The sequence below is a fragment of the Hordeum vulgare genome, chromosome 1H, assembly GCF_904849725.1.
Source record: "Hordeum vulgare subsp. vulgare chromosome 1H, MorexV3_pseudomolecules_assembly, whole genome shotgun sequence".
Taxonomy (NCBI): Eukaryota; Viridiplantae; Streptophyta; class Magnoliopsida; order Poales; family Poaceae; genus Hordeum; species Hordeum vulgare.
In genome coordinates this window covers 18,385,512-18,399,509 of record NC_058518.1, presented here as the reverse complement: position 1 = coordinate 18,399,509, position 13,998 = coordinate 18,385,512, and positions in this window count along the sequence as shown.

Genomic DNA, 13,998 nt, shown 5'->3' with positions numbered 1-13,998 from the left:
TTGAATGGTGCATTTTGAACACACAAAAAAGTATGGAGTTCAAATAAGTTCAAAAGAATGAAATCCCTTTGTAAGAGATGAGTTCTCGTTCGAAACCCTGATACTTGGAGAGAGATTGTCCGTTTTGTACACGAAGTGCATCTAGTTTTTGTCGTAGCCATCTCAACTTTTTAACACATGCTATGAGGGTGAAATGATGATAGCATGCCAACTTTCAAAATTTTCAGAGTTCATTTGTAGTGCTTTTCAATTTCAGGGTCAACTAGCTCAAAAAAAATAAGTAAATGCACGAAATAAACCAAATGAAGTCAGAAATTGTTGAAATTTAGTGATGTGCCTTTGAATGGTGCATTTTGAACACACAAAAAGTATGGAGTTCAAATAAGTTAAAAAAATGAAATCCCTTTGTAAGAGATGAGTTCTCGTTCGAAACCCTGATACTTCGAAAGAGATTGTCCGTTTTGTACACGAAGTGCATCCAGTTTTTGTCGTAGCCCTCTCAACTTTTTAACACATGCTATGTGGGTGAAATGATGATAGCATGCCAACTTTCAACATTTTCAGAGTTCATTTGTAGTGCTTTTCAATTTCAGGGTCAACTAGCTCAAAAGAAAGTCAATCCATGAAATATACCAAATGAAGTGAGAAATTGTTGAAATTTTGTGATGTGCCTTTGAATGGTGCATTTTGAACACACAAAAAGTATGGAGTTCAAATAAGCTCAAAAAAATGAAATCCCTTTGTAAGAGATGAGTTCTCGTTCGAAACCGTGATACATCGAGAGAGATTGTCCGTTTTGTACACGAAGTGCATCCAGTTTTTGTCGTAGCCCTCTGAACTTTTTAACACATGCTATTTGGGTGAAATGATGATAGCATGCCAACTTTCAACATTTTCAGAGTTCATTTGTAGTGCTTTTCAATTTCAGGGTCAACTAGCTCAAAAAAAATAAGTAAATGCACGAAATATACCAAATGAAGTCAGAAATTGTTGAAATTTTGTGATGTGCCTTTGAATGGTGAATTTTGAACACACAAAAAGTATGGAGTTCAAATAAGTTCAAAAAAATGAAATCCCTTTGTAAGAGATGAGTTCTCGTTCGAAACCCTCATACTTCGAGAGAGATTGTCCGTTTTGTACACGAAGTGCATCCAGTTTTTGTCGTAGCCATCTCAACTTTTTAACACATGCTATGTGGGTGAAATGATGATAGCATGCCAACTTTCAACATTTTCAGAGTTCATTTGTAGTGCTTTTCAATTTCAGGGTCAACTAGCTCAAAAAAAATAAGTAAATGCAAGAAATATACCAAATGAATTCAGAAATTGTTGAAATTTTGTGATGTGCCTTTGAATGGTGCATTTTGAACACAAAAAAAGTATGGAGTTCAAATAAGTTAAAAAAATGAAATCCATTTGTAAGAGATGAGTTCTTGTTCGAAACCCTGATACTTCGAGAGAGATTGTCCGTTTTGTACACGAAGTGCATCGAGTTTTTGTGGTAGCCCTCTCAACTTTTTGACACATGCTATGTGGGTGAAATGATGATAGCATGCCAACTTTCAACATTTTAAGAGTTCATTTGTAGTGCTTTTCAATTTCAGGGTCAACTAGCTCAAAAAAAAGTAAATCCACGAAATATACCAAATGAAGTCAGAAATTGTTGAAATTTTGTGATGTGCCTTTGAATGGTGCATTTTGAACACACTAAAAGTATGGAGTTCAAATAAGTTCAAAAGAATGAAATCCCTTTGTAAGAGATGAGTTCTCGTTCGAAACCCTGATACTTCGAGAGAGATTGTCCGTTTTGTACACGAAGTGCATCTAGTTTTTGTCGTAGCCATCTCAACATTTTAACACATGCTATGAGGGTGAAATGATGATAGCATGCCAACTTTCAAAATTTTCAGAGTTCATTTGTAGTGCTTTTCAATTTCAGGGTCAACTAGCTCAAAAAAAATAAGTAAATGCACGAAATATACCAAATGAAGTCAGAAATTGTTGAAATTTAGTGATGTGCCTTTGAATGGTGCATTTTGAACATACAAAAAGTATGGAGTTCAAATAAGTTTAAAAAATGAAATCCCTTTGTAAGAGATGAGTTCTCGTTCGAAACCCTGATACTTCGAAAGAGATTGTCCGTTTTGTACACGAAGTGCATCCAGTTTTTGTCGTAGCCCTCTCAACTTTTTAACACATGCTATGTGGGTGAAATGATGATAGCATGCAAACTTTCAACATTTTCAGAGTTCATTTGTAGTGCTTTTCAATTTCAGGGTCAACTAGCTCAAAAAAAAGTAAATCCATGAAATATACCAAATGAAGTGAGAAATTGTTGAAATTTTGTGATGTGCCTTTGAATGGTGCATTTTGAACACACAAAAAGTATGGAGTTCAAATAAGCTCAAAAAAATGAAATCCCTTTGTAAGAGACGAGTTCTCGTTCGAAACCCGGATACTTCGGGAGAGATTGTCCGTTTTGTACACGAAGTGCATCCAGTTTTTGTCGTAGCCATCTCAACTTTTTAACACATGCTATGTGGGTGAAATGATGATAGCATGCCAACTTTCAACATTTTCAGAGTTCATTTGTAGTGCTTTTCAATTTCAGGGTCAACTAGCTCAAAAAATATAAGTAAATGCAAGAAATATACCAAATGAATTCAGAAATTGTTGAAATTTTGTGATGTGCCTTTGAATGGTGCATTTTGAACACAAAAAAAGTATGGAGTTCAAATAAGTTAAAAAAATGAAATCCATTTGTAAGAGATGAGTTCTTGTTCGAAACCCTGATACTTCGAGAGAGATTGTCCGTTTTGTACACGAAGTGCATCGAGTTTTTGTGGTAGCCCTCTCAACTTTTTGACACATGCTATGTGGGTGAAATGATGATAGCATGCCAACTTTCAACATTTTAAGAGTTCATTTGTAGTGCTTTTCAATTTCAGGGTCAACTAGCTCAAAAAAAAGTAAATGCACGAAATATACCAAATGAAGTCAGAAATTGTTGAAATTTTGTGATGTGCCTTTGAATGGTGCATTTTTAACACACAAAAAGTATGGAGATCAAACAAGTTCAAAAAAATGAGATCCCTTTGTAAGAGATGAGTTCTCGTTCGAAACCCTGATACTTCGAGACAGATTGTCCGTTTTGTACACGAAGTGCATCCAGTTTTTGTCGTAGCCCTCTCAACTTTTTAACACATGCTATGTGGGTGAAATGATGATAGCATGCCAACTTTCAAAATTTTCAGAGTTTATTTGTAGTGCTTTTCAATTTCAGCGTCAACTAGCTCAAAAAAAAATAAGTAAATGCACGAAATATACCAAATGAAGTCAGAAATTGTTGAAATTTTGTGATGTGCCTTTGAATGGTGCATTTTGAACACACAAAAAGTATGGAGTTCAAATAAGTTCAAAAAAATGAAATCCCTTTGTAAGAGATGAGTTCTCGTTCGAAACCCTGGTACTTCGAGAGAGATTGTCCGTTTTGTACACGAAGTGCATCCAGTTTTTGTCGTAGCCATCTCAACTTTTTAACACATTCTATGTGGGTGAAATGATGATAGCATGCCAACTTTCAACATTTTCAAAGTTCATTTGTAGTGCTTTTCAATTTCAGGGTCAACTAGCTCAAAAAAAATAAGTAAATGCAAGAAATATACCAAATGAAGTCAGAAATTGTTGAAATTTTGTGATGTGCCTTTGAATGGTGCATTTTGAACACACAAAAAGTATGGAGATCAAACAAGTTCAAAAAAATGAGATCCCTTTGTAAGAGATGAGTTCTCGTTCGAAACCCTGATACTTCGAGAGAGATTGTCCGTTTTGTACACGAAGTGCATCCAGTTTTTGTCGTAGCCCTCTCAACTTTTTAACACATGCTATGTGGGTGAAATGATTATAGCATGCCAACTTTCAAAATTTTCAGAGTTTATTTGTAGTGCTTTTCAATTTCAGGGTCAACTAGCTCAAAAAAAAATAAGTAAATGCACGAAATATACCAAATGAAGTCAGAAATTGTTGAAATTTTGTGATGTGCCTTTGAATGGTGCATTTTGAACACACAAAAAGTATGGAGTTCAAATAAGTTCAAAAAAATGAAATCCCTTTGTAAGAGATGAGTTCTCGTGCGAAACCCTGGTACTTCGAGAGAGATTGTCCGTTTTGTACACGAAGTGCATCCAGTTTTTGTCGTAGCCATCTCAAATTTTTAACACATTCTATGTGGGTGAAATGATGATAGCATGCCAACTTTCAACATTTTCAGAGTTCATTTGTAGTGCTTTTCAATTTCAGGGTCAACTAGCTCAAAAAAAATAAGTAAATGCAAGAAATATACCAAATGAAGTCAGAAATTGTTGAAATTTTGTGATGTGCCTTTGAATGGTGCATTTTGAACACACAAAAAGTATGGAGTTCAAATAAGTTAAAAAAATGAAATCCCTTTGTAAGAGATGAGTTCTTGTTCGAAACCCTGATACTTCGAGAGAGATTGTCCGTTTTGTACACGAAGTGCATCCAGTTTTTGTCGTAGCCCTCTCAACTTTTTAACACATGCTATGTGGGTGAAATGATGATAGCATGCCAACTTTCAACATTTTAAGAGTTCATTTGTAGTGCTTTTCAATTTCAGGGTCAACTAGCTCAAAAAAAAAAAGTAAATCCACGAAATATACCAAATGAAGTCAGAAATTGTTGAAATTTTGTGATGTGCCTTTGCATGGTGCATTTTGAACACAGAAAAAGTATGGAGCTCAAATAAGTTCAAAAAAATGAAATCCCTTTGTAAGAGATGAGTTCTCGTTCGAAACCCTGATACTTCGAGACAGATTGTCCGTTTTGTACACGAAGTGCATCCAGTTTTTGTCGTAGCCCTCTCAACTTTTTAACACATGCTATGTGGGTGAAATGATGATATCATGCCAACTTTCAACATTTTCAGAGTTTATTTGTAGTGCTTTTCAATTTCAGGGTCAACTAGCTCAAAAAAAATAAGTAAATGCACGAAATATACCAAATGAAGTCAGAAATTGTTGAAATTTTGTGAGGTGCCTTTGAATGGTGCATTTTGAACACACAAAAAGTATGGAGTTCAAATAAGTTCAAAAAAATGAAATCCCTTTGTAAGAGATGAGTTCTCGTTCGAAACCCGGATACTTCGAGAGAGATTGTCCGTTTTGTACACGAAGTGCATCCAGTTTTTTTCGTAGCCATCTCAACTTTTTAACACATGCTATGTGGGTGAAATGATGATAGCATGACAACTTTCAAAATTTTCAGAGTTCATTTGTAGTGCTTTTCAATTTCACGGTCAACTAGCTCAAAAAAAATAAGTAAATGCACGAAATATACCAAATGAAGTCAGAAATTGTTGAAATTTTGTGATGTGCCTTTGAATGGTGCATTTTGAACATACAAAAAGTATGGAGTTCAAATAAGTTTAAAAAATGAAATCCCTTTGTAAGAGATGAGTTCTCGTTCGAAACCCTGATACTTCGAAAGAGATTGTCCGTTTTGTACACGAAGTGCATCCAGTTTTTGTCGTAGCCCTCTCAACTTTTTAACACATGCTATGTGGGTGAAATGATGATAGCATGCAAACTTTCAACATTTTCAGAGTTCATTTGTAGTGCTTTTCAATTTCAGGGTCAACTAGCTCAAAAAAAAGTAAATCCATGAAATATACCAAATGAAGTGAGAAATTGTTGAAATTTTGTGATGTGCCTTTGAATGGTGCATTTTGAACACACAAAAAGTATGGAGTTCAAATAAGCTCAAAAAAATGAAATCCCTTTGTAAGAGACGAGTTCTCGTTCGAAACCCGGATACTTCGGGAGAGATTGTCCGTTTTGTACACGAAGTGCATCCAGTTTTTGTCGTAGCCATCTCAACTTTTTAACACATGCTATGTGGGTGAAATGATGATAGCATGCCAACTTTCAACATTTTCAGAGTTCATTTGTAGTGCTTTTCAATTTCAGGGTCAACTAGCTCAAAAAATATAAGTAAATGCAAGAAATATACCAAATGAATTCAGAAATTGTTGAAATTTTGTGATGTGCCTTTGAATGGTGCATTTTGAACACAAAAAAGTATGGAGTTCAAATAAGTTAAAAAAATGAAATCCATTTGTAAGAGATGAGTTCTTGTTCGAAACCCTGATACTTCGAGAGAGATTGTCCGTTTTGTACACGAAGTGCATCGAGTTTTTGTGGTAGCCCTCTCAACTTTTTGACACATGCTATGTGGGTGAAATGATGATAGCATGCCAACTTTCAACATTTTAAGAGTTCATTTGTAGTGCTTTTCAATTTCAGGGTCAACTAGCTCAAAAAAAAGTAAATGCACGAAATATACCAAATGAAGTCAGAAATTGTTGAAATTTTGTGATGTGCCTTTGAATGGTGCATTTTTAACACACAAAAAGTATGGAGATCAAACAAGTTCAAAAAAATGAGATCCCTTTGTAAGAGATGAGTTCTCGTTCGAAACCCTGATACTTCGAGACAGATTGTCCGTTTTGTACACGAAGTGCATCCAGTTTTTGTCGTAGCCCTCTAAACTTTTTAACACATGCTATTTGGGTGAAATGATGATAGCATGCCAACTTTCAACATTTTCAGAGTTCATTTGTAGTGCTTTTCAATTTCAGGGTCAACTAGCTCAAAAAAAATAAGTAAATGCACGAAATATACCAAATGAAGTCAGAAATTGTTGAAATTTTGTGATGTGCCTTTGAATGGTGCATTTTGAACACACAAAAAGTATGGAGTTCAAATAAGTTCAAAAAAATGAAATCCCTTTGTAAGAGATGAGTTCTCGTTCGAAACCCTAATACTTCGAGAGAGATTGTCCGTTTTGTACACGAAGTGCATCCAGTTTTTGTCGTAGCCATCTCAACTTTTTAACACATGCTATGTGGGTGAAATGATGATAGCATGACAACTTTCAAAATTTTCAGAGTTCATTTGTAGTGCTTTTCAATTTCAGGGTCAACTAGCTCAAAAAAAAAAGTAAATGCACGAAATATACCAAATGAAGTCAGAAATTGTTGAAATTTTGTGATGTGCCTTTGAATGGTGCATTTTGAACACACAAAAAGTATGGAGATCAAACAAGTTCAAAAAAATGAGATCCCTTTGTAAGAGATGAGTTCTCGTTCGAAACCCTGATACTTCGAGAGAGATTGTCCGTTTTGTACACGAAGTGCATCCAGTTTTTGTCGTAGCCCTCTCAACTTTTTAACACATGCTATGTGGGTGAAATGATGATAGCATGCCAACTTTCAAAATTTTCAGAGTTTATTTGTAGTGCTTTTCAATTTCAGGGTCAACTAGCTCAAAAAAAAAATAAGTAAATGCACGAAATATACCAAATGAAGTCAGAAATTGTTGAAATTTTGTGATGTGCCTTTGAATGGTGCATTTTGAACACACAAAAAGTATGGAGTTCAAATAAGTTCAAAAAAATGAAATCCCTTTGTAAGAGATGAGTTCTCGTTCGAAACCCTGGTACTTCGAGAGAGATTGTCCGTTTTGTACACGAAGTGCATCCAGTTTTTGTCGTAGCCATCTCAACTTTTTAACACATTCTATGTGGGTGAAATGATGATAGCATGCCAACTTTCAACATTTTCAGAGTTCATTTGTAGTGCTTTTCAATTTCAGGGTCAACTAGCTCAAAAAAAATAAGTAAATGCAAGAAATATACCAAATGAAGTCAGAAATTGTTGAAATTTTGTGATGTGCCTTTGAATGGTGCATTTTGAACACACAAAAAGTATGGAGTTCAAATAAGTTCAAAAAAATGAAATCCCTTTGTAAGAGATGAGTTCTTGTTCGAAACCCTAATACTTCGAGAGAGATTGTCCGTTTTGTACACGAAGTGCATCCAGTTTTTGTCGTAGCCATCTCAACTTTTTAACACATGCTATGTGGGTGAAATGATGATAGCATGACAACTTTCAAAATTTTCAGAGTTCATTTGTAGTGCTTTTCAATTTCAGGGTCAACTAGCTCAAAAAAAAAGTAAATGCACGAAATATACCAAATGAAGTCAGAAATTGTTGAAATTTTGTGATGTGCCTTTGCATGGTGCATTTTGAACACACAAAAAGTATGGATATCAAACAAGTTCAAAAAAATGAGATCCCTTTGTAAGAGATGAGTTCTCGTTCGAAACCCTGATACTTCGAGAGAGATTGTCCGTTTTGTACACGAAGTGCATCCAGTTTTTGTCGTAGCCCTCTCAACTTTTTAACACATGCTATGTGGGTGAAATGATGATATCATGCCAACTTTCAACATTTTCAGAGTTTATTTGTAGTGCTTTTCAATTTCAGGGTCAACTAGCTCAAAAAAAAATAAGTAAATGCACGAAATATACCAAATGAAGTCAGAAATTGTTGAAATTTTGTGAGGTGCCTTTGAATGGTGCATTTTGAACACACAAAAAGTATGGAGTTCAAATAAGTTCAAAAAAATGAAATCCCTTTGTAAGAGATGAGTTCTCGTTCGAAACCCTGGTACTTCGAGAGAGATTGTCCGTTTTGTACACGAAGTGCATCCAGTTTTTTTCGTAGCCATCTCAACTTTTTAACACATGCTATGTGGGTGAAATGATGATAGCATGACAACTTTCAAAATTTTCAGAGTTCATTTGTAGTGCTTTTCAATTTCAGGGTCAACTAGCTCAAAAAAAAAGTAAATGCAAGAAATATACCAAATGAAGTCAGAAATTGTTGAAATTTTGTGATGTGCCTTTGAATGGTGCATTTTGAACACACAAAAAGTATGGATATCAAACAAGTTCAAAAAAATGAGATCCCTTTGTAAGAGATGAGTTCTCGTTCGAAACCCTGATACTTCGAGAGAGATTGTCCGTTTTGTACACGAAGTGCATCCAGTTTTTGTCGTAGCCCTCTCAACTTTTTAACACATGCTATGTGGGTGAAATGATGATAGCATGCCAACTTTCAAAATTTTCAGAGTTTATTTGTAGTGCTTTTCAATTTCAGGGTCAACTAGCTCAAAAAAAAATAAGTAAATGCACGAAATATACCAAATGAAGTCAGAAATTGTTGAAATTTTGTGATGTGCCTTTGAATGGTGCATTTTGAACACACAAAAAGTATGGAGTTCAAATAAGTTCAAAAAAATGAAATCCCTTTGTAAGAGATGAGTTCTCGTTCGAAACCCTGGTACTTCGAGAGAGATTGTCCGTTTTGTACACGAAGTGCATCCAGTTTTTGTCGTAGCCATCTCAACTTTTTAACACATGCTATGTGGGTGAAATGATGATAGCATGCCAACTTTCGACATTTTCAGAGTTCATTTGTACTGCTTTTCAATTTCAGGGTCAACTAGCTCAAAAAAAAAAGTAAATGCAAGAAATATACCAAATGAAGTCAGAAATTGTTGAAATTTTGTGATGTGCCTTTGAATGGTGCATTTTGAACACACAAAAAGTATGGAGTTCAAATAAGTTAAAAAAATGAGATCCCTTTGTAAGAGATGAGTTCTTGTTCGAAACCCTAATACTTCGAGAGAGATTGTCCGTTTTGTACACGAAGTGCATCCAGTTTTTGTCGTAGCCCTCTCAACTTTTTAACACATGCTATGTGGGTGAAATGATGATAGCATGCCAACTTTCAACATTTTAAGAGTTCATTTGTAGTGCTTTTCAATTTCAGGGTCAACTAGCTCAAAAAAAAGTAAATCCACGAAATATACTAAATGAAGTCAGAAATTGTTGAAATTTTGTGATGTGCCTTTGCATGGTGCATTTTGAACACACAAAAAGTATGGAGTTCAAATAAGTTCAAAAAAATGAAATCCCTTTGTAAGAGATGAGTTCTCGTTCGAAACCCTGATACTTCGAGAGAGATTGTCCGTTTTGTACACGAAGTGCATCCAGTTTTTGTCGTAGCCATCTCAACTTTTTAACACATGCTATGTGGGTGAAATGATGATAGCATGCCAACTTTCGAAATTTTCAGAGTTCATTTGTACTGCTTTTCAATTTCAGGGTCAACTAGCTCAAAAAAAAAAGTAAATGCACGAAATATACCAAATGAAGTCAGAAATTGTTGAAATTTTGTGATGTCCCTTTGAATGGTGCATTTTGAACACACAAAAAGTATGGAGATCAAACAAGTTCAAAAAAATGAGATCCCTTTGTAAGAGATGAGTTCTCGTTCGAAACCCTGATACTTCGAGAGAGATTGTCCGTTTTGTACACGAAGTGCATCCAGTTTTTGTCGTAGCCCTCTCAACTTTTTAACACATGCTATGTGGGTGAAATGATGATAGAATGCCAACTTTCAAAATTTTCAGAGTTTATTTGTAGTGCTTTTCAATTTCAGGGTCAACTAGCTCAAAAAAATATAAGTAAATGCACGAAATATACCAAATGAAGTCAGAAATTGTTGAAATTTTGTGATGTGCCTTTGAATGGTGCATTTTGAACACACAAAAAGTATGGAGTTCAAATAAGTTCAAAAAAATGAAATCCCTTTGTAAGAGATGAGTTCTCGTTCGAAACCCTGATACTTCGAGAGAGATTATCCGTTTTGTACACGAAGTGCATCCAGTTTTTGTCGTAGCCATCTCAACTTTTTAACACATGCTATGTGGGTGAAATGATGATAGCATGACAACTTTCAAAATTTTCAGAGTTCATTTGTAGTGCTTTTCAATTTCAGGGTCAACTAGCTCAAAAAAAAGTAAATGCACGAAATATACCAAATGAAGTCAGAAATTGTTGAAATTTTGTGATGTGCCTTTGAATGGTGCATTTTGAACACACAAAAAGTATGGAGTTCAAATAAGTTCAAAAAAATGAAATCCCTTTGTAAGAGATGAGTTCTCGTTCGAAACCCTGGTACTTCGAGAGAGATTGTCCGTTTTGTACACGAAGTGCATCCAGTTTTTGTCGTAGCCATCTCAACTTTTTAACACATGCTATGTGGGTGAAATGATGATAGCATGCCAACTTTCAACATTTTCAGAGTTTATTTGTAGTGCTTTTCAATTTCAGGGTCAACTAGCTCAAAAAAAATAAGTAAATGCAAGAAATATACCAAATGAAGTCAGAAATTGTTGAAATTTTGTGATGTGCCTTTGAATGGTGCATTTTGAACACACAAAAAGTATGGAGTTCAAATAAGTTCAAAAAATTGAAATCCCTTTGTAAGAGATGAGTTCTCGTTCGAAACCCTGATACTTCGAGAGAGATTGTCCGTTTTGTACACGAAGTGCATCCAGTTTTTGTCGTAGCCCTCTCAACTTTTTAACACATGCTATGTGGGTGAAATGATGATAGCATGCCAACTTTCAACATTTTAAGAGTTCATTTGTAGTGCTTTTCAATTTCAGGGTCAACTAGCTCAAAAAAAAAAGTAAATCCACGAAATATACCAAATGAAGTCAGAAATTGTTGAAATTTTGTGATGTGCCTTTGCATGGTGCATTTTGAACACACAAAAAGTATGGAGATCCAATAAGTTCAAAAAAATGAGATCCCTTTGTAAGAGATGAGTTCTCGTTCGAAACCCTGATACTTCGAGAGAGATTGTCCGTTTTGTACACGAAGTGCATCCAGTTTTTGTCGTAGCCCTCTCAACTTTTTAACACATGCTATGTGGGTGAAATGATGATAGCATGCCAACTTTCGAAATTTTCAGAGTTCATTTGTAGTGCTTTTCAATTTCAGCGTCAACTAGCTCAAAAAAAAAAGTAAATGCACCAAATATACCAAATGAAGTCAGAAATTGTTGAAATTTTGTGATGTGCCTTTGAATGGTGCATTTTGAACACACAAAAAGTATGGAGTTCAAATAAGTTCAAAAAAATGAAATCCCTTTGTAAGAGATGAGTTCTCGTTCGAAACCCTGATACTTCGAGAGAGATTGTCCGTTTTGTACACGAAGTGCATCCAGTTTTTGTCGTAGCCATCTCAACTTTTTAACACATGCTATGTGGGTGAAATGATGATAGCATGCCAACTTTCAACATTTTCAGAGTTCATTTGTAGTGCTTTTCGATTTCAGGGTCAACTAGCTCAAAAAAAAAGTAAATGCACGAAATATACCAAATGAAGTCAAAAATTGTTGAAATTTTGTGATGTGCCTTTGAATGGTGCATTTTGAACACACAAAAAGTATGGAGATCAAACAAGTTCAAAAAAATGAGATCCCTTTGTAAGAGATGAGTTCTCGTTCGAAACCCTCATACTTCGAGAGAGATTGTCCGTTTTGTACACGAAGTGCATCCAGTTTTTGTCGTAGCCCTCTCAACTTTTTAACACGTGCTATGTGGGTGAAATGATGATAGAATGCCAACTTTCAAAATTTTCAGAGTTTATTTGTAGTGCTTTTCAATTTCAGGGTCAACTAGCTCAAAAAAAAAAAAGTAAATGCACGAAATATACCAAATGAAGTCAGAAATTGTTGAAATTTTGTGATGTGCCTTTGAATGGTGCATTTTGAACACACAAAAAGTATGGAGTTCAAATAAGTTCAAAAAAATGAAATCCATTTGTAAGAGATGAGTTCTCGTTCGAAACCCTGATACTTCGAGAGAGATTGTCCGTTTTGTACACGAAGTGCATCCAGTTTTTGTCGTAGCCATCTCAACTTTTTAACACATTCTATGTGGGTGAAATGATGATAGCATGCCAACTTTGAACATTTTCAGAGTTCATTTGTAGTGCTTTTCAATTTCAGGGTCAACTAGGTCAAAAAAAATAAGTATATGCAAGAAATATACCAAATGAAGTCAGAAATTGTTGAAATTTTGTGATGTGCCTTTGAATGGTGCATTTTGAACACACAAAAAGTATGGAGTTTAAATAAGTTAAAAAAATGAAATCCCTTTGTAAGAGATGAGTTCTTGTTCGAAACCCTGATACTTCGAGAGAGATTGTCCGTTTTGTACACGAAGTGCATCCAGTTTTTGTCGTAGCCCTCTGAACTTTTTCACACATGCTATGTGGGTGAAATGATGATAGCATGCCAACTTTCAACATTTTAAGAGTTCATTTGAAGTTCTTTTCAATTTCAGGGTCAACTAGCTCAAAAAAAAGTAAATCCACGAAATATACCAAATGAAGTCAGAAATTGTTGAAAATTTGTGATGTGCCTTTGAATGGTGCATTTTGAACACACAAAAAGTATGGAGTTCAAATAAGTTCAAAAAAATGAGATCTCTTTGTAAGAGATGAGTTCTCGTTCGAAACCCTGATAGTTCGAGAGAGATTGTCCGTTTTGTACACGAAGTGCATCCAGTTTTTGTCGTAGCCATCTCAACTTTTTAAAACATGCTATGTGGGTGAAATGATGATAGCATGCCAACTTTCAACATTTTCAGAGTTCATTTGTAGTGCTTTTCATTTTCAGGGTCAGCTAGCTCAAAAAAAAAAGGAAATGCAAGAAATATACCAAATGAAGTCAGAAATTGTTGAAATTTTGTGATGTGCCTTTGAATGGTGCATTTTGAAAACACAAAAAGTATGGAGTTCAAATAAGTTAAAAAAATGAAATCCCTTTGTAAGAGATGAGTTCTCGTTCGAAACCCTCATACTTCGAGAGAGATTGTCCGTTTTGTACACGAAGTTCATCCAGTTTTTGTCGTAGCCATCTCAACTTTTTAACACATGCTATGTGGGTGAAATTATGATAGCATGCCAACTTTCAACATTTTCAGAGTTCATTTGTAGTGCTTTTCGATTTCAGGGTCAACTAGCTCAAAAAAAAAAAGTAAATCCACGAAATATAACAAATGAAGTCAGAAATTGTTGAAATTTTGTGATGTGCCTTTGAATGGTGCATTTTGAACACACAAAAAGTATGGAGTTCAAATAAGTTAAAAAAATGAAATCCCTTTGTAAGAGATGAGTTCTCGTTCGAAACCCTCATACTTCGAGAGAGATTGTCCGTTTTGTACACGAAGTGCATCCAGTTTTTGTCGTAGCCCTCTCAACTTTTTAACACGTGCTA